Here is a 21,343-nt window from a genome sequence, read left to right as displayed (position 1 = left end):
CCACCCCACCTGCTTCCCTGGGACCACGATTAGGAGTGACTTCGGCTACTTGCGGCCCAGTGCATTGGAGGGAGGATGGGGTGTTTCCAATCAGGGGGTTGTAGGATAGTCAGGGTAAGTTGGAGGGTGGAGGGAGGCTTGGGGCCACAGGGACTGCTGCATGTTACCAATTGACCTGCTGGGTATCAGCAGCACCGCAATAGGGGACTGGGTGCGTATGTGTGCGAGCATGTTACATACGGACCTGGCTGTTATCCATTGCACTGGAGAGAGAGAGAGAGAAAGAGAGAGAGAGAGAAAGAGAAAGGGAGAGAGAGAAATAGAGAGAGAGTGTGTAGGTAGGAGAGACAGTTGGTGAGCCACCTGTAATTCACAACACTGGCCAGTTTGGCAAATACATTGATTTCTTGCTAGGAAAGCATTACATTTGTTATTGGTTTTATCCGCGCGGCCTCGGCCTGCTGTGCTGATAAAAAGTGGTATAATTCAGTACATGTACATATTTTTGATATCGTTGCGACCCAGGGTGCACCGCGTAACTGGGTGGTATTGCCTTATTATAATTGCTGGCGTGGACCTGGGGTTCACAACGTATTACATCGCATGAGGGTGCTGGGGGGTGTAGCATCGGATCTTTCCCAAGTGTGTATATTGCTGATGTCATTCGAACATGACTTTGCTTAGTACAGCTAGAAATAATTCCAAATGTTATTTTACACCCAGATGTACATGATGTTCATTTCATGTTGAATATTATGTGTAAGTTGAATACAAACCTCGTTTACACATCATGTATGAAATTTCTTTTGTGACGCTCACGGTATTTATTGTGGGTGAGTGCTGTGCTAATGCTTTAAACATTGCATGTGTGGTAAGCCTGACTGCTTAGTGCCAAGCTACCCAGGGGTGAGTGCAGGTTATAAAGTGTGTGTAATCACGCAACCCTGGAGGGAGTGGTAGGTTCAGCCTCGCTGGGCATTGCCTCAGCCAACCACAAAGTGCCAGTTCTAACACTGTACCGTAGCTACTTCTTGAGGTATAAGCCACCGGCCGGCCGCTTCTTTCATTTTAAAGAACAGTGTTCCAGGAGTGTCACCAGGTGAACCCCTTTCCTTCAGAAACCTTATTCGATGGGTATCAATCCCAAGCCTGCCAAGTATAATCTTCTTGATTTCTGTATATTGTGTGGTTCCTGACACATTGGTGGCTAGATACGGTGCATGAGCTTCTCCTACCAATGAAGGAGCTAGGTAGTGTGGCCATCTCCCAATGGGCCTTGAGCTAGCCCGTGCTGCTCTCTCAAAATTAAGGAAAAAAGCATTGGGATCTGCACCGCAACTGAAGCTTTGCAAAGAAACTGTGGGTCCTGTTGGCACCAAACCTTTACTTTGTGCAATTGCTGTGGCCAATTGAAGTTGACCTTCTGACACGTTATGTAATTTTTCTGCCTGATTTTACGAGGAGACGTTACACTCAGTTGCTGAGGGTTTCATGTAGCACCCGGGGCCCTTCTAGTTATGCCTGTCCTTTTCCTAATTGATGAATAACGTTCTCCATCTTTTATCAGCTACAGTATCTCACTTCTGAGACCAAGTGTTGGAGGGTGTTTCAGGTATATCAGAATAATATTCAAGAAAGACTCATGGGTTCTTTTATTGATCTTAATTTTTCCTTAGTCTCATTTATGCACTATTATGACCCAGGCCTCTTTTGGCTGAGGTCCGTTTTTTCTACCAATTAGGGTTATTTCCTTCGGGGACGGTTGAGTTTCTCCTCTTCTTAATTTTCATAGTCATTTCTCCCTCTTTTTAGGTACTGAAGTAGCCAGTCCGGAGTTCCTTGAGGAAGAACAAACACAGCACAAGTGAGTATACTGCTTTACATTCGTGATTTCCTTCCTCACTCTTTTATTCTACACACTATTCCTTTTTATCTTCCTTGCTCTTTTACGCATGATTTTCCTGTCTAGCTATCTATTTTTCTTTATGACCGCTATCTTTACGGGCTTCCACCCAGGTCTTACAAGGTTATCAATGCTGGATTTTACTCAGTCTCTCAGCTCCTTTTCCTATGTAGGAATTCTATTTTAATTATCTGGTTCTGACCTCATAGCAATCTTTTCTTTCTTGGGTGAAAACGTAAAACGACTTTACTGCACCAGATAAACAAAAACAACCTGCTCTTACATCTCATGGGATATGTCCCCCTATTCCGTTATGTCTTCTGTTTCTGGGTGTTCTCATCATAGAATATGGATATTGTGATGAAGAAGAAGCCAAGAGAAAATGTGTTCTACAGAACCTTCCTAGGTGAGAGTTCTACCCAGGTTGACGTAACCATGCCAATACACCCACACCCGCTTTCCTCACCCCTCGCCTGCCAACCCTGTACTCGAGCACTCACCTGTGATAGCCACGCTGTCTAGAAGCATGGTGGGACTGAGTGCCTCTCCAGAAGAATCCCTCTTCAGGAGGCACGTAAGCGCTCATGGAGGCCTCCTCTTCCACAGGCATTGTCTATGGTCCAGCACTTCTCTTCCAACTACTCGTTTCTGCTCTTGTCTTGCCTCTCTCTTGCAGTCCGTGCGCTCTCTCACCAACTTTTTTGTCTTTTGGCCAAGCTTCTCCTTTTCTGTGTCCTTCTCCTTTCTTTATGTCCATCTTGGGTAGATACTGTGTGAGAGGAAACAAAAGTCTTTCCTTTGTGTTTGTTTTATTTCTATGCTGTAGTCCTTCTTTCCTTTTTCCCGCTTTCCTTTCCTTTTCAGGTGTCGCTGGGCCATTGTCCTCCCCCTCTCCCCCAGGCCTAGTGTTAAAGCCCTTTTAGGTCGATTGTTTGCTGTTTGCTGACTGTAAATTCCTATATATTTGTAATTGTATGTCTGCATGCCTTGTTGGAAAACTAATGCTTAATAAAGTAGCTCTGAGGTAGTTATGGTGGCAAGCGTATGATAAAAACTAATAGGCCTTATTGGGTAACTAGGAAACCTTTTGTTCCGATGCCATGGGTCTGATCTATGTATTATGACAAGTTATGACAGAAGTGGTAGCATATTCATTGTGAAAAGCATTTGTTAAATCCAATAGGCCTGTAAGAGTGAATGGTTATCACACTGTGTGAAAAGATATAGACAGGTATTTTATTATTTGGAATCTCACAGAGTACCATGGTGGGCAAGTGTTTTCTTGTTAGCAACCCGCTCCTGAAAAACCCTAGGGCTAGGTGACTGTCATTGTGATAATCTTTGTTAACCCCGCTGTAGTAAGGTGGAAGCAATTAATGATAAAACACCTTGTAGTGTTTAAAAGGAAGGTTTATTCCAGTGCAGCAGACCCAAGACAGCTCGCCAAGGCAGCAGGGCAATCAATTAGTGGGATCTCTTAACAATCTAGAATCCCTGTAACAGTGACCTTATACATTCCAATAAGAACATAACTTTATATCATACACCTAACAAAGCACAGTCCTAAACAACATATACAACTCACATACTACTTTTGTCAACTGCAATTATATATATTTGTAGTTTTATCCTTGTATGCCTGATTGCTGCCTTGAGGGAAAGTTTATGCTGATAAATTCAGATTTTCCACAGTCCAGTGGGTAGAAAATCATAATTTTATTAAAGACACGGAGGCCGATATTATGCAAGTTTCTTTGTTGCTGCTCACAGCCCAGATAAGTTGACCTGACCTGTTTATCTCTATTTTCTTAAATTTATACATGATTAAGACTATTTAACGCTATTATGGGATGTTTGATTGTGTTGAGTCTACTACTTAGCCTTATCTTTTGATAACTGGTTGTGTCTACCTCTTTTATTAACGTTTTTTGGGTCATGGTCGTGTTTACTATATTTTAGTACTATTTAAAGGGGTTTGCTGGCTTTGGGATTTGGACTTGATATCCTTGTTGCCTTTGCGCTCCCTTTCCGGCTTCTGTTTTTTCCAATATGATATACCAACCGGTTATTTTTTTATATGAAACAACGGATATACCTGTAAGGGGTTCCCTCCCTCCTATTTGGCTTTATGCCACCCATATTGAAGAGTAGGATTGTTTATCTGGGTGGGCCAAAACGTTTGGTCCAGATCCCAAGGTGCCTGAACAACTAAAGCTGTTTGAGAAGTCCTCTTGCGTTTTGGCTTATGTCTCTCCTTACTAGATTTTGTGTCATTTATAGGTTCCGGGCCCCCTAAGGTATCTTGTGATCCTAGTATTTCCCTTAGCCACGCGTGTTCCATACTGCTTGTCTTTCTAAGAAGTGTGAGGAATTGAGGGTTATCAGCGTCTAGAATGACTTCTTCTGAAGAATATGAAGCACGCCGAACCCTATCCAGGATTCTTGGCCATCTACCACTTTACATGGACTTTTGCTATGAGATACGTTTTTGAGCCCCATGAACACATTGGATGCAGGTCTGTTTATTGAAAATAACCTGTTGGGGAAGAAGCAAACTTTCTTTGATTACAGATTGCCTACAACCTGAGTCTAATAAAACATTACCCCACTTGTGGTTCATCTATAGGCTCACATGGTAGCTAGGTCTCATCTCTTTAGTGTAATAAATGGGTTGGGGTAGATTGTTCAGTTCCAGGGGCTCTTTCTCCGTTTTTTAATATCTGTAGAATTGGGCAATGTGCCCCCATTTTTCGCATTCATAACATTGGGGTCCTGAAGGAGAGGGGCCGTCTGCTTTTACTGCTCCATTTATTTATTTTTTTGTTATTATTTCGTGTGACCCCTCTGAGCCGGAAAGCCGGAGGATTGTGACTTTTAACTTTTAAAAAAAACTGTTTAAACTTTTAAAATTTGTTATCTTGTGCACTTGTGTGTGAATTACAACCTCGAGTGCTCACCTGCTCATAGCGCTAATCCCCTCGCGCTGATACAGCCCTCCTTGCTCTTCCCTGAGACAGCGACCCGCGCTGAGACAGGGAAACGCCCAAAACGCCCAAGGTGGTAGCCACGCCCACTGCGAGGCCACGCCCACCCTCAAGCACTACAAATGTGCCGGCCATACCAGCGCAGCGGACGAGCGCAGCGGGAGCGCCTAAGGCAAGCCCATCTGCGCCCGTCCGCGCACGGCCGGGCCCAGGGCCAGAACCCCTGCTTAAAACAGCCAACCCAAAGGTAAGCTACTCACGCAGAGAGCTATTAAGCCTTAGACCCCCAACCTCTTCATGTGATTACATCCATGATCTAAATGGACCTTTCACTCGCTGCTCTTTATGTAAGCCAGCCCAGCTCACACTCCCTACAAAATCTCACACACCCGCCTCTCTCAAACTCGCTTCACTAAACTGTCGCTCACTTCCTAAACACGCGACACAGATTAACCATCTCATAGAAGACCTGGAGATAGATATCCTTTTTCTCACGGAAACGTGGCTTGCCCCACACTCACAATCAGACATGGCACTTGCAACTCCACCGGGCTATCTCATTCAGTCCCTACCCCGCCCCTTAGGCAGAGGTGGTGGTGTCGCCATTATCCACCGGGACTATCTCCACTGTAAAACCAGTGATGCGCAGATTACCGACTCAGAAAGTCTTCACTTTACTATCAAGCTAAACCCAACCAATTCATTAACGGGATTACTTGTGTACCGTCCCCCCGGTCTCCCAGGTCCCTTCGCCAGTTCCCTCCTGGACTCAGTTACAACCCTGGCCCACTCTCTATCAAACTTTATGATAGTAGGTGACCTGAACATTCACCTCGAAGACCCGACAGAACCGGTAGCAAAAGATCTGATTTTAGATCTGGCGGCACTGGACATTTGCCTCCTCAACTCCGGAGCCACCCACATCAAGGGTCATCTATTGGACCCGGTGTTCACTAGTTCTCCCTCGATGCAAGCAAAAGAGGCTCTTCCCCTTCCCTGGACAGACCACTTCTTAGTCTCCTTCCAACTACCTGGAACTTTCAGGAAACCCCAAAAACCGCCCACCTACAGCAGGGACAGGACCTGGTCCAGACTCCCCACTGAAGAATGGGCCAAAACCCTAGAAAGGACCACCCCGGCATACGCGGAAGACCCGGCTATCGCCGACAAAAAATTCAGAGAGTGGATCACCTCCTCCCTGGACTCAGTGCTCCCACTTAGAACGAGGGAGGACAAAAACGGCAAACCTGGTTCGGCCCCGTGGTATACCGAGGACCTCCGACTATTTCGCAAAAACTGCAAAAAAGCCGAACGGCTTTGGAGGAGAAACTGGCAGCATGCCAACAAAGAAGCTTACCAGATCACAGTCAGACTCTATAAAGAGGCCATCAGACAAGCCAAAGCCTCACACTACGACACGCGGATACAAGAATCATCCAACTCAGCCAGGGAATCCTTCTTAATTGTAAAGGAGCTGCTCAAAGTCCCCAACACTCCCCCCCCACCCCCCCCAAAGTTGACCGAAGTAATGAACTAGCTAATTACTTTAATGACAAAATCACCCGTATCCTGGCCTCCCTCCCACCCCCCGGCCCCCTTAGTCACATGGAAAGCCGTCTATCCCTCGACCAGGCCGAAAGCAATCTGCGGCCCACACTGCCGACATTTCGGCCAGTAACTTGCCTAGAGGTAGAACGAACCTTGACGAAAATGAAAAGCGGATCACCTCGGGACCCAGCACCGATCAGGTTCCTCAAAACAGTAGCCTCAGTCATCGTGCCCACGGTCACGGAACTTATTAACAGCTCGCTCGCCCACGGATCTGTCCCCGACAGCTGGAAGAGTGCTGTGGTGAAGGCACTTCAAAAAAAAAACCAGCTAGATCCAGCAGACATGTCTAACTACCGACCAATATCTCTCCTCCCTGGTATCAGCAAAGTAGCAGAGAAATTGGTAAACATACAATTATCTCAGTTTTTTGAGACCAACAATGTACTCAGGCAATCCCAAACTGGATTCCGCCCGGGCCATGGCACAGACACCGCACTCCTTGCCGTCATTGAAGAAGCAAGGCGCATACTGGATTCAGGAGGATCAGTGGCAGTGATCCTCCTGGATCTAAGCGCAGCTTTCGACACAGTCAACCACCGTGTCCTTCTTCATAGACTGGTGAATGCAGGACTTACCGGGACGGCACTCAGTTGGATTGAATCCTTTCTCACAGGGCGCACGTTCCAAGTGTGGGACGACAATCACCACTCATCCACCCTTCCACTCACAAACGGTGTCCCTCAGGGCTCCTCCCTGAGCCCGACGCTTTTTAATGCATATATGGCCCCCCTTGAGGACGTGGCGACACCATTTAACATAAAAATGGTAAGCTATGCTGACGACACTCAGCTGGTCGTCTCCCTGTCCCAACTCATCGACCACCCAGAAAACCTGACCAATTGTCTTACAGAAATTCACAACTGGATGAATAATTCATCATTAAAACTTAATGGGTCAAAGACGGAGGTGATGCTCCTAGGGAAACAATGGACGGCCATCCCCCCAGCACTCTGGCCCGACGTGTTCGGGGAAATCCCCCCCCGAAGCGTGAAATTAAGACACTCGGTGTGTGGCTCGAACCAGAGCTGTCTATGAAGACACAAGCAGCTAAAATTTCGGGCACCTGCTTCGGGCTCATGCGCACGACCCGCAAGATTCTCCCCTTACTGCCACCTGCTTCCAGGAAACTGCTCATCCAGGGACTAGTACTGTCTCGCCTGGACTACAGTAATTTGGTCTACCTGGGAGCCCCTGAGGCCACCCTAACGAAGCTCCAGCGGACACAGAACGCCGCGGCACGCCTGCTCACCAACCTCCCCTCCAGAATGTCCGCCAAGCCGGCCCTCAAAGCTCTGCACTGGCTCCCTGTGCGCCAAAGGGTGCAATTCAAAGCGATGTGCACGACACATAAGCTGATCAACGGATCTGGCCCGGCGATCCTCAGTAAAATGATCACCCCCTACACAGCAACCAGATCCCTACGATCCCAGAATGAGAACCTAGCCAACATTCCTAGATTCAAAAGGACTCGCACAGGAGGACGACAATTCTCCGTTCAAGCAGCTGCTGGATGGAACGCCCTTCCCCGCTCCCTCAGACTTGAACCTAACTACCTGGCATTTCGCAAGAAATTAAAGACACACCTATTCCCTAAATAGAGTTCCCTCTATAAGTATCTCTCCTCTCTCCCTCCCCCTCAACAGGATCACTAACCTTATAGCGCGGGGATGCCCTTGGGTCACCAGGCGCTTTAGAAATCGTTATTAAATTAAATTAAATTAAATCTCTTATTGGGGAGCCATGTTTTCTTCTGGAATTTTCCCACATTACCTGTCATGGGCTTAGGGCCTTTAACACAGTCTAGTATAAACGTTTGTGGTTGTGCCCTGGAAAACGTAGTTGCTATTTCAGTAGCAAGTTCTAAATTTAGTCCAGGATGCTACTTTAACCATTTTTTGTGTCGTAAATGGTAGGGCTTCCAAGTATTCTTCCAGGTAAATTTTTGGCATTTTCTCTTTGTTAGACCTGAACCATTCAAGCAGCGTTTCCCCAGACTTTTTGCTTCCTCCTCCCGGGTTTTACTGCTTCTCTTGTGGTGGCCGTAGGGATTGGGGCACTTTCCCACTATAGATGCAGTAGGAAAGTGCACACACATCCCTCCCAGCCCTTTTACGAAGTGGTGCACATTGGTACCAATGGTGTTTTTTTACATACGAGACAGCCTGCCATTGCAGACTGGTGTGTGTTTTGCCCCGCTAGTGTTTCTGAACACATGTCCAGCCTGCCATTGCAGGCTGAGGTGCGCTTTGCACCGAGGGTGTCTCTGCATACGTGACCAGCTGCTTTTGCAGACTGGGGTGTGCATTGCACTGTTGATATTTCTAACTACGTGTCCAGCCTGCCATCGCAGGCTGGTGAGCACTTTGCACCGATGGTGTCTCTACATATGTGGCCAGCCTGCCAGTGACGACTGGTGTGCATGTTGCGCCAATAGCGTGCCTAAACCTGTGTCTAGCTTCCCATTGCGAACTGGTAAGCGCACTGGCACCGATGGTGCCTCTGAATATGTGTCCCGCCTGCCTTGCATACTGGTACTTCGGGCTGCAACAGTGGATTGCAGTGGTGCAACCTCATCATGTTTCCTATCATTGGATTCGCCATGACAATCCCTTTCCAGTGTTAAAGGTGATTTGTCATGTTTCGCATAGAAATGTCACTACTAGAACTTGGGCATTTCTCTGTTCTAAAACTCTTTGGTGTGTTTTTTGCTTGGCTCTAGTCCACACTGGAGGTTGGGGGAGCACACCTGGGCATGCAACAGCTATAAAACACTGGGCATGCAACTGGAATGACAGACCGCTACCATTTTCTGGCCTAGATGGAGAGTTTGGTGGAAGAGATTTTGACACTTGGTATCTGGAGCCAGATCATGACCCCATTAAAGATTAGGATCTGCATCCCACGGACTCATGACAGACAGGAATGAAATTCAAGGGAGACATATGTGGTTCAAAGGGAGAGCCTTTAAACCACCCCCAACTTGAAAGACACTCTGAAGGATAAATTATCTACCACATTTTCCATGATCCAGGCCATATATTGGGGGTGGCAAGCCATCGGTCTAAAAAGCCATGAAGAACGTCACCCCGTTATCAAAAGGACGTGAATGTTGAAACACTCCTCTGATGCTTAAACGGGAGTTCAAAAATCCTTGAGACACATTATGGGGGAATCCAATTGAAATGGATTCTGATTGCACCATCCAAGTATAAAATACTTTAGGACAGAACTGAAATATTACCTCTTGGAGTGAATAGAACATCGTCTTCTTTTAACCCCAACCCTAATAAGGGGATCACGTTCTCCACTGTACATTGGGAGTACGCTAACTGAAGTGCTGTGGCACCGGTGAAATTAAATCTGTGTTAAGGGGAATATACCTATACTTGTCCTGATGAAGGTGGTCTTATTGAGAACTTAACACTGAAACGTGTCAACACCGTACTTTGTTGTTAAATCTGGACGATTCAGCATTTAAGTGACAGCGAATCAAGATCATGTATATTACGGTTTATTGTCTATGTTTACTCTCCTTTAGGAACATTGTGTTCATGGAGAATTGTGTCACTTGATATGTGTTTTTTAAAGTATTTTTAATATTTGTGCTATGATATAAATTGTATGATTGAACTGCTTTTTAAAATATTTTTTTATTAATTCAAATACATATATTTTGTATAATTTGGTTTTTATAAGTGCTTTAATACGTTCTGAGTGAAGGATGATATATGTTGGTTGGTTGAGTATTTGTGAAACGTGAATGGCATAATGTAGAATTTGACCAAAGGGAACCCTTTTTTCAAACTTCATGGATAAATAATCGTGCCACACTGCAGCAAAGGGTTATACACTTGTAGGGATGTGGGACCAGAGAACCTGGAGCTACTTGGTTTACACTGCCTGAGGATTCTGTTGCGCACAAGCAGAATTACTGCCACTGAAAGAGACCACATGCCCTTCCTGAATAGTGGGTGGCCTGGGCAACTACCTGCTGCTGTGTGGCACCCAGAAGTGAGCTCGCCAAGGGCTTGCTGAGCTTGCTCCCTGTTCTTTGGAGATCTCAGGGATATCAAGATCTCCTACGAGTGACCCCACCGTCTACCTGGGTCACCTGGAGAGCTGTGCCCTCTCAAGGGCCCACATCGCCGGCTGAAATCCAAATGGTAGCGCGGCGTGGACATCGAAGTCTTGTCCTCATCGAAGTTGTGTGGCCCCTGGATTGTGGGGACCCTGGCACGCATAATTGTCTTTATGGTGGTAAGCGGATTCGCCAGTTGCGGGATCCAAAGGGTCCTGCTTTGGCAGCCGTGCTGCATCTCTCTCGTGCAACACGCTGATTGCATGTGGTGTCCGATTCACAGGTTTCAACCCTCAGAGGTGAGGGCGTAACGGTAGTAGTATCTTATTCTACCTCGTGAGGCATTGCTAAACTTGCACCAATGTGTGTGACCGAAACTGTTTGATGTGACCAATACATCGTATTACTCCTATCGTCTTGCATGTGACATTGTGCCCGGATTGTCCGGTGCAACCAATATCACCGTGCACTGGACGTTGTGCCTCATTTCCAGGGAGGTGTGATTTTACAACACTTCAATGTGTGTGACCGATAAGGTTTGGTGCAAACCACATCATCGCGAACCAGACGTTGTGCCCGGATTGCCTGGGTGCAGCTAATCATCGAATACGCAGCAGGGTGCCTCTTCCTTCCGAGAGGCCCCCCTACCCTGCTTCAGTCTTCATTCCTCAATTGTTCCCTTTCTAGCTCTCAGCGCGGCGGACCAACTGCCCTCTCCGCACCCGGCCTTCCCTGACAACATTGTGGTGCCAGGTGGTATTGCCTGGCTGGGGCGCGGGTGGTGAGATTGATTGATTGGGCTGGAGGAGCGCTTCCGAAAATGATTTGAAGCGGTCAAGAGACTGTGTGACCCCCCTGTGCTTTGCAGCATTGCGCTGGTGCCGGAAGACCCTTGTGAACCCCTTTGGTGTGATTGTCTATTGCCGTCAGCCCGTTCCTGCGCTGCATACTGTGGATGCGCTTCTCGAGTGGCTGCCAAACCCCTTTTTCTGACTACCTCCTAATCGAACTTACTGCCCACCCCACCTGCTTCCCTGGGACCACGCTTAGGAGTGACTTCGGCTTCGTGCGGCCTAGTGCATTGGGGGGAGGATGGGGTGTTTCCAACCAGGGGGTTGTAGGATAGTCAAGGTAAGTTAGAGGGTGGAGGGAGGCTTAGGGCCACAGGGGCTGCAGCATGTTACAAATTGACCTGCTGGGTATCAGCAGCACAGCAATAGGGGACCGGGTGGGTATGTGTGTGAGCATGTTACATATGGACCTGGCTGATATCCATTGCACGGCATAGCGGTGGAGAGAGAGAGGGAGGGAGAGAGAGAGAGAGAGAGACGGAGAGAGAGAGAGAGAGAGAGAGAGAGAGAGAGAGAGAGAGAGAGAGAGACGGAGAGACAGTAGTTGAACCGCCTGTAATTCACAACACTGGCCAGTTTGCCAAATACATTGATTTCTTGCTAGGAAAGCATTACATTTGTTATTGGTATTATCCGCGTGGCCTCGGCCTGCCGTGCTGATAAAAAGTGGTATAATTCAATACATGTACATATTTTTTATATCATTGCGACCCAGTGTGCACCGTTTAACTGTGTGGTATTGCCTTATTATAATTGCTGGCGTGGACCTGGGGTACACAACGTATTACATCGCATGAGGATGCTGGGGGGTGTAGCATCGGATCTTTCCCAAATGTGTATATTGCTGATGTCATTCGAACACGACTTGGCTTATTGCAGCTAGAAATAATTCCAAATGTTATTTTACGCCCAGAAGTACATGTTGTTCATTTCATGTTGATTATTATGTGTAAGTTGAATACAAACTTCGTTTACACATCATGTATACAATTTATTTTGTGACGCTCACGGTATTTATTGTGGGTGAGTGCTGTGCTAATGCTTTAAACATTGCATGTGTGGTAAGCCTGACTGCTCAGTGCCAAGCTACCGAAGGGTGAGTGCAGGTTATAAAGTGTGTGTAATCACGCAACCCTGGAGGGAGTGGTAGGTTCAGCCTCGCTGGGGATTGCCTCAGCCAACCAGAAAGTGCCAGTTCCAACACTCTACCGTAGATACTTCTTGAGGTATAAGCCACCGATCGGCCCCTTTTTTTCATTTTAAAGAACAGTGTTCTAGGAGTGTCACCAGGTGAACCCCTTTCCTTCAGAAACCTTATTCGATGGGTATCTTCATCAATCCCAAGCCTGCCAAGTATAATCTTCTTGATTTCTGTATATGGTGTGGTTCCTGACACATTGGTGGCTAGATACGCTGCATGAGCTTCTCCTACCAATGAAGGAGCTAGGTAGTGTGGCCATCTCCCAATGGGCCTTGAGCTAGCCCCTGCTGTGGCCAATTGAAGTTGACCTTCCGACACTTTATGTAATTTTTCTGCCTGATTTTTCGAGGAGACGTTACACTCAGTTGCTGACAGCCGCGGTGCGTCCATTGGGGCGTAGGGGCGTGGCCCCACCAGCCCCATGGACCCGCCGCTGCACGTTTAATTAAATTTGTGACTGTGTATAAATTAAATTTAAATGTCAGGATTTATGCCGGGAATCCCGGCAGCACCCGACGGAAAGGGGAGTGCAGGGGGCTGGCTGGGCCGGGAGGCGGGGCTGGGCTGGGCTGGGGGCTGCTCTAACTGTGACAGACAGTACTGACTGACAGGGTCCACAATAGTCCACCGAGACACTGCATACTGGCTGCGCAACTACTGCTCAGGGCGGAAACTTGCCCGAGCATGCGCATGTATGTTCCCCCCATGCTGGCAATAATGACACGGGGAGGGTGCTGGTTAACAGGAGCCCCGGAGTTATCAAAGGCGACAGGGCGAGCAGTTAGTGTGCCCCCCAAGCCAATGGCTTGGGGGGCACACTAACTGAAGCCAATCCTGGCGCTGTATGCAGCGCCAGGATTGTCCGGTCACCGCGCAACCCGGCAGGGCAATCCATCATTGGATGCCGCGCGTGGGTTGCTCACAGTTACTGCACAATGGCCAATCACTGTGCCTGACTTCTTGTAGTCTGGCAGTGTTTGGCCATTTGCGGCGCTGCTGGTGACGACGAGGTTGGTTTAGCCCCTGCGACTCGCCTCGTGGTGTTCTGCTGTGTGGAGAGTGGTAGCATTCTATCTTGAGCTCAGCTTTGCTCCGACTCTCATCGTCACTGCCACAGTGCACTACCGTAGTACACTGACTGTACACACTGTACAGAGAGTACTCTCGTCTCGACCAGGGCTGGTCTCGACGACTTCTCTTCGAATCTGACTTCTTTTTTTAGTGAGTAATATTTGAGTTATTATGTATCGATTGAATCGATTATTGTGGAGCGGAGGACATATTGTTAAATTAATGTCATGATGAAGTGTTCTTCTGTCTCTGGTGTGCTAAGGCGCGCATAATCATTGCCAAAACTTACATAGCAGCACGAGAAGCACCATAACTGTTGGGCCTGCTGAGAGAGGCCTTCCCTCCCCCTGTTGGCTGCTGTAGGCTGGACTGACTCAGGGTGGGATGGGGCTGCAGGTTTAAGGCCTGGCCTACCCTGCATTACGAGACTCCCAGTTTGGCAACGGAGTCTCGTAATGCAACGGACCGCGTTGCTATTTTTTGGAAGTGTCCGCTCTCCCAGCAGGTGCGGGGGAAGATAGCTTTGAAGAGATACTGCTGGCCTGAGTCTGCTTAACACCTGCACCAACAAACCAGCACCCCTGCACTGCAGGTGTTAAGCAGCACGAACCTCGTGTGTGCCTATGACTATTTTATACTTCATGCTGCTCGGTATTAATAACATTGGACATTTGCAACATTTGCGTAATTGTACCCTTGACTTTGGATTTCAGTCCTCTTTTGTGAACAATTACCTGGTTTATGGCACAGACTATCAGTTTAAGGAGCACCTTCATTTTAAACTCCCACATAAAATACTCGTCAACCAAATTAAAACACGCAAGGCTGCCAAAGGGGATTATGGGTTTTGCAGTCCCGCTGGGAGGAGTAGCAATTACAGGAACCTATGTCAAAATTAAGCACAGCCTGTGCGATCAGAGCCCCGTGGCTTTGTTACAAGCCCACTGTTTTACCCCTTGTCTGTGTCTGTTCCTGCGAGCATTTGGGAGCACAATTTAAATTTCGCTCTGTGTGCCATCAATGTTTAAACTGGACAGATTTTGTTCTGTTCAAATACGAGGCAATGTGGTAGATGAAAACAAGTATTAACGATGTTGGCAGCACGATTTGTATGCAAAACAGTTTTAACTTTTGCAGTTCTTTTTTATATTGTCGGATTTATCACCAAGAAGGCAGCATGTTCTGAGAGTTTTTGCGCCATAATGTAGACAAATATTTATGCACCTCGGCTGGTCATTACGACATTCATACATTGAGCAGATGGCTTACAAATATTATTTTTACTGTGTATATGTTATGAAAGTGATTTGTTTTGCATTGTGTCAGTCAGTCATGTTTTTTATGGCTCTTCACCACGCGACGCTTTTATCGTTTTCCGGAAGGAGAGGTGTCACGAAGCAAGGACATCTGAGCACTGCGCAATCTCCCCCCCCCCCCCCCCCCTGAGGTACTGGGTTTTTCAGAACCGGTGCTTAACCGGTAACCCAGCGGTGTCAGGGAATACACACCCAAAGACCTCGAGTCCTTTTCCTGATTCAGACCACAGAAACTCAGAGTCTTCTAGGTGAAGTCAAAGATCGGTTTATTGGCTGCAACCAAGGTAACACGTGTCCTAGAAGTACAACACATGGAAGTATGTTCTCAGGAGACTGCTTCAACATCACGAAGTCAGGCTTCTCTTCTTATACAAAATAATAAGCTTCAGGCAAACATTCCTAGATTTTCAGGATACTATTCACATATTTCGACCACAAATAAGTAACAGAGTTATGATGACAAGCTCACATTTCGTTTGTCTGGTACATAATAAATTACTCGGCAAGGTCCGGTATTTCAATCAGATATCGGTGTTCCCCAATAGAATGAGCACGTTCTCATCATAAAACAAGTAGGAAAGAAGGAGCGGGGTCAGGTGTGGGCAAGATTCGGCAGGGTGAGAATGTGATGAAGGGGCTTTATGGCCGGGTGCGCCTAGATGCTATCTTGACCGGCCACTGGGAGAGGAACTGACCAAATGGGTTGGCCTGGGGCGATGGTTTAAACCTGCCCAGGTCACGAAAAAGTCAATCAAGGAGTGCTTGTCCTTATGATATTGGATTAAGCCTATGTGAAGGGCAACATACAAAATGGCTGCCGTATACAAAATGGAAGCCAGGGGTTCAGGGTATAAGTGATGATTTCGAGGTGAAAGCAACCTTCGAATGCGATGAAAATGTTTGTGCATAATGTACTCGCCATTCTCGGTCTTTTGATACTAAATTTATCGTGGTACGATGAAGTTTTATTCTTGCGTCTGAATGGTTATACGAGTTTGGATTTTCAGTACTACAAACCCTCCTTTTGCCCTTACATAGGCAATTTAACCTACTCTCATGCTAATCTGAGTTTAGGTCGATATTCCTAAAGTCTATGAGGTGTTGCTGTAACATCATCCTAGTACTTAGCTCGTCTCTTGATACAGGTTTCCTTATACATGATGTGACACAAAGGCCACCTATTACAGGAGCACACTGTACACACAGACAGAACAGGAAAAGGATGGCTAAGACCATCCCAATGACCATCAGGATTTTCCATCCCCAGCTGGATATTAGTTCCCAGAACCATCCCATTAATGACCAATCTCCTTTATCCACATGAATAGATTCGGAAATCTTATGCAGTTTGGAGATGGCTTGGTACACCGTCGGAGCGTTATCTGGGATAAAAATGCAGCAACTAGATTGGATCAATCTGCATACCCCACCTCGGTCTGCAAGTATGACGTCTAAAGCAACCCTGTTCTGAAGGGTCATAAGACGATCCGACTGGAGCTCAGCAGTCAGGTTACTAAGGGCACCAGTAGTTTCAATCACGGTAGCCTCAACTACCCTTGTCAATTGCCTTATGTCCCTGCTGTTTACCATGGGTCCCCAGAACGGCAGAAAACCTCTTGCAAAGTCCCCAAATTCTTGACCTGCAGTGTCTTCTTTACTCAAGACACCTCTAACTACCCTTGTCCTGTGGTAATCCGCCGCTGCTGTGTAGGTGGGAGGTAACAGGAATGAAACGAAACATGAGCCCGAGAAGTCAGGGGGCAACCATGTATAGGCTCTATCATGACAGATGAAATAAGTACCCTTAGCTGCTAAAAACGCTGGGGAAGTCTGAGACCCAAAAATATATGTTTCTGTACAGATACTTCTTCCTAACTGAGCTCTGGGATCTCTACCAATGCCTTGCAGACACAAGTTACCTTGATGGGGTACAATCCAGATCGGGGAAGATTTCTTCGCTTGCTGTTTCTCACTTAAAGTAGCTCCATATCCGGTCACGTTCCAACCTACATATGCAAGTATCTCGTCGTTAGGGGTATTTTCATAAGAAGTTACTTCCTTAATCATGTCAACTATGCCTTTTACTAGGGCGCTAGTCTTGAGGTTGTCTTTTACAGACAGTAGGGGTTGGATTTCTCGTGCATATATGAACATCGTTCTGTATGCCCACACGGAACCATTATGACTGAAAGGTAGAACTAGATAAGGGATACCTTTATCCGTCGTGTGAGGCATAAGTCCACATACCCAACAGTTAGTTGTGTTCATTACTAACTGGTGCTGGTGCAGGAGCTGAATGAAGGAGTTATTAATGAATTCTAATCTCCTGTGGGATTCATGGCCAGGAAGGGAGTGGAAAGAATGAGGGGAAACAGTAGTAGGAGGAGGTGTAGGGGATGCAGGTGGTGCGAGTGACACATGAAGAGAGAATCCTATCAGAAATATAATCATACTGGATATCATACAAATGCACATTATTAGAAAACTTTTTCTTGTCGTCACTGTACACAACTGGCGTCTAGAGTTCGTTTGTTTGGCAGGCCTCTCCATTTCAGAAAACTCCATCCTCTCTAGAGTGCTGCCCGCGGTGGTAGGTCGATTCTGCTAAAAGATGCTTCTGTCAGTCCAGGGTAACTCCCTTAGACCAACCAGAACTCCCGACCTAACGTCGTTAGCTGCACCCAAAAGACTTTTTAGGCAACCGCGGCCCTAGAAGCGGAACCCGGATGGCGGTTCGAAAAACAAAAATGAGCAAGTTTTCTTCTGATGGAGGAGCTGCCTTTTCAAAAATAGTACTTGGAGGGAAAAAATTATCTTTTATTAGTCCATAGGTTTTTTTCTCTTAAAGTGGAAAAAGAAGTTTAATTTATTAGTTCGTATTTCTTGGTCTCAAATCGTATCTTTGTCTTCCCGGTACTGTGTTGTCCTGGAACAACAGTTCAGGCTCTGAAGTGTTCAATCGTTTTGACGGTGGCACACCTTCCTTAAGAATGTTCTCGTTTTCGCGCTCAGAGTTAGTTCCTTTTACTTGTGCATCACTGAAAGGTATGAACCGAGGTACTGTGTCTGTTTCTGAGTCGCCGACACCTTCCTGGACCCACTGGTCATATGGCAGAGGAAGAGGTACCTTCTTGCAGTGGACCCCGTGGATCCAGGCCTTTTTCCCTTCCACTCGCACTGCCGATCTTGTAGAGAGAAGGACAAGGTGTGGCCCTGTCCACCTGGGCTGGTCGTTTCTGTTCCTCTGGAAGTTTCGCACCAGTACCCAGGATCCAGGGTCAATGTTGTGTCCCGGAGTCTCAGAGACCGGAGGCAGGGTGTCGTTGACCTGTTGATGTAAAACACGCAATTTAGCCGTCAATTCATACAGATAGTCAAGTAGAACGGGGTGCTCGAGCTCGCTAAACTTTTTGGGCCTAGGCACTCCCCATATGTTGGCCGTGCGGCCGAAAATAATTTCGTAGGGGCTGAGTTTCACTCGCGAATGCACAGTCATTCTGGTGGATAGGAGTGCTAAGGGTAGAGCGTCAGGCCATTTAAGACCTGTGCTCGCTTGAATTTTGGCCAATTTTAACTTAAGAGTGCCGTTGTAGCATTCTACTAATCCAGCTGATTGGGGGTGATTTGCAGCGTGGAACTTCTGCCGGATACCTAATCCTTCACACACTCTCTTCATCACACGACCCACAAATTCACTCCCATTATCAGACCAGACCATTCTGGGCATTCCGAATCTAGGGAAGTACTCTTTCACAAGGGCTTTCGCTGTGGACAGGGCAGTATTGTCTTTCAGGGGGTATGCTTCTATCCATCTCGAGAAGGCACAAACAACAACGAGCACATATTTTAAACTGTTGCACCTTTCCATATGGATGAAATCTAGCTGCAAAACCTCGAACGGATACGTAGGAGGTGCAAAATGACCAGCTGGAGTTGGGGTTCCCCTACCAGGATTGTGTCGCAGACACACCATGCAATTCTTGACCACGTTTTCTGCACACTTGGGAATCCCTGAATTCTCCCGTACTGGAGCCAGCAACTTGCAAATCCCTTTCACGCTGATATGAGCCATACCATGAGCCATTGTGACTACTGCAAGCACATATGCATTGGGTAACAACCATCTCTGATGCTTTGATAATTCAATCCAGCAACCACTTGCATCCATTCTACCCGAACTTTCTCTCCACGTACTCAACTCTTTCTCTGTAGCTTCAGCTTGAATAGACTTCACACTCTCTATCGTGTCTTCACACATTCCTATGTCACCAACCCATCTTGCAGGTCCTGTAACATACATTTGGCTCATCACATTCTTCGCAGTTTCTTTAGCCGTTTCATCAGCGAACGCATTTCCACGACCAACATCATCAGTCACTTTCTTGTGAGCGCTACCTTTCACAATCGCTACTTGTAAGGGCAAAGTCAGTGATTCTAGAAGCTCATTTATCAACTGACCATGCTTAATTTTAGTTCCATGCGAAGTCAGAAATCCACGTTCTTTCCACAATCGTCCAAAACTATGGGCCACGCCGAACGCGTACTGGCTGTCGGTGTAGACAGTTACTTTCATTCCTTTCGACAACACACATGCTCTTGTGAGTGCAATTAGCTCCGCTGCCTGAGCTGAATTGTGTGGGATGCGTGTAGCTTCAATAATCGTGTGCAAAGTCGTGACAGCATATGCTGCAGTCGTATCGCCATTCGGAAGCTTGAAACATGAACCATCCACCCACAATGTACCATCACATTCAGCAAGAGGAGTGTCGAAAAGGTCTACTCTTCCTTTCGTCTCTTCCTCTGTTCTATAAAGACAATCATGCTGTTCTGAAACATCTGATTCTTCTATGAATGGTAATAACGTGGCTGGGTTAAGGGTGTTGCACCTTTGAATGTGCACATGACTTGCTAGCAAAGTCAGTTCGTACCCTGACAATCGAGCACTGGTTAAATGCTGTGTCTTGGTTCTATTTAACAATGTGTCTACTGCATGTGGGACCATCACGATTAGTGTATTATTCATGACCAGGCCAGCAGACTGTCGAATAGAAGCAGCTGCTGCTGCTGTGGCTCTTAAACAACTAGGCAATGCTCTAGCCACTGGATCCAGAGTCGAGGAAAAGTAAGCACATGGACGCTGTTTGTTCCCAAATAACTGAGTCAGGACTGACAATGCACAACCATCCTTCTCATGGACATACAGTGTAAAAGGCTTACTGTAGTTGGGGTTACCCAACACAGGAGCCGAACATAAGGCTGTGCGTAATTCGGAAAAACTCGTTTGACACTCTTCAGACCAAGGGACGGGATTGGGTGTATCTTTACACGTTAACGCCACCAAGGGTTTGGCTAATAACGACAAATTAGGGATCCATTGTCTGCAATATGATGTAATGCCCAAGAAAGCACGCACTTCTTTCTGTGTTCTTGGCACACTCAATTTCGCTATTGCCTGAATTCTTTCTGGGGTCAGTTTCCTTCCCTCCTTCGATAAGAGAGGACCTAAGTAGGTCACTTCTTGTCGACAGTATTGAATCTTGGAGAGTGACACCTTATGATGCAAATCGCACAGATGGTGTAACAGTGATATGGTTGCTTTCTTGCAAATTCCCTCAGTATCCGCAGCTATAAGCAAATCGTCGACGTACTGTACAAGAGTAGTACCTTTTGGCAAAACAATTGTATCAAGCTGCGTTTTTAGAGCTTGACTGTATATTGACGGACTTTCACAGTAGCCCTGAGGAGCGCGTTTAAAGCGGAAACTTCGTCCTCCTAAACTGAAGGAAAAAATATCCCTGCTCTCCTCGGCGATCCGGATGCTGAAGAAAGCATTCTTCAGGTCAATCACCGAAAACCACGTGGCAGAAACTGGAATCATAGTCAATAATGTAGTGATGTCGGGGACAACTGGAAATTGTGGCACAACTATTTTATTCACCTCTCTGAGATCGATCACGAATCTGTACACCGGTGGCTGAGATGGGTCAGTTCGTTTTAAAACAGGTAGAACGGGACTATTGCAAACGTTACCTCTTGTTTCTTCAATCACATCTTTTTCAATTAACTCGTGAACGATCGCTAGCAAAGCTTTTTCACCCTCACTAGATATTCGGTATTGCGGAATTCGTGGCATTTTAACATTGGCTTTCAATGTTACAACATATGGTGGTATTTCTAAGAGTCCCACATCATTGGGACCAACTGCCCAAAGTATGTCTGGAAGAAGCGACAATTCTGTTGGAAGTTTATCTCTCGCTAAGTACATTGGAGAAACCGCTTTCTCACCTAGGGTAAGTTGTACTCCTGATGGAGAACAGTACAAAGTTGC

At 46.7% G+C, this 21,343-nt stretch overlaps 1 protein-coding gene across 4 annotated transcripts in view; it reads left to right on the top strand.

Annotated features, from left to right (window-relative positions):
* LOC144790972 (outer mitochondrial transmembrane helix translocase-like) overlaps window positions 1–21,343 on the top strand; it is a 167,850-nt gene that overhangs the window by 18,025 nt on the left and 128,482 nt on the right. For all 4 annotated transcript variants that reach the window (XM_078665591.1, XM_078665593.1, XM_078665592.1 and 1 more), the window contains one exon: window positions 1,813–1,864. The gene's annotated coding sequence lies outside the window, so the exon portion shown is untranslated. The remainder of the gene's footprint in view (window positions 1–1,812; window positions 1,865–21,343) is intronic.

The sequence above is a fragment of the Lissotriton helveticus genome, chromosome 11, assembly GCF_964261635.1.
Source record: "Lissotriton helveticus chromosome 11, aLisHel1.1, whole genome shotgun sequence".
Taxonomy (NCBI): Eukaryota; Metazoa; Chordata; class Amphibia; order Caudata; family Salamandridae; genus Lissotriton; species Lissotriton helveticus.
The sequence above is the reverse complement of the archived record's forward strand: the minus strand, read 5'-3'. Positions and strand labels throughout refer to the sequence as shown.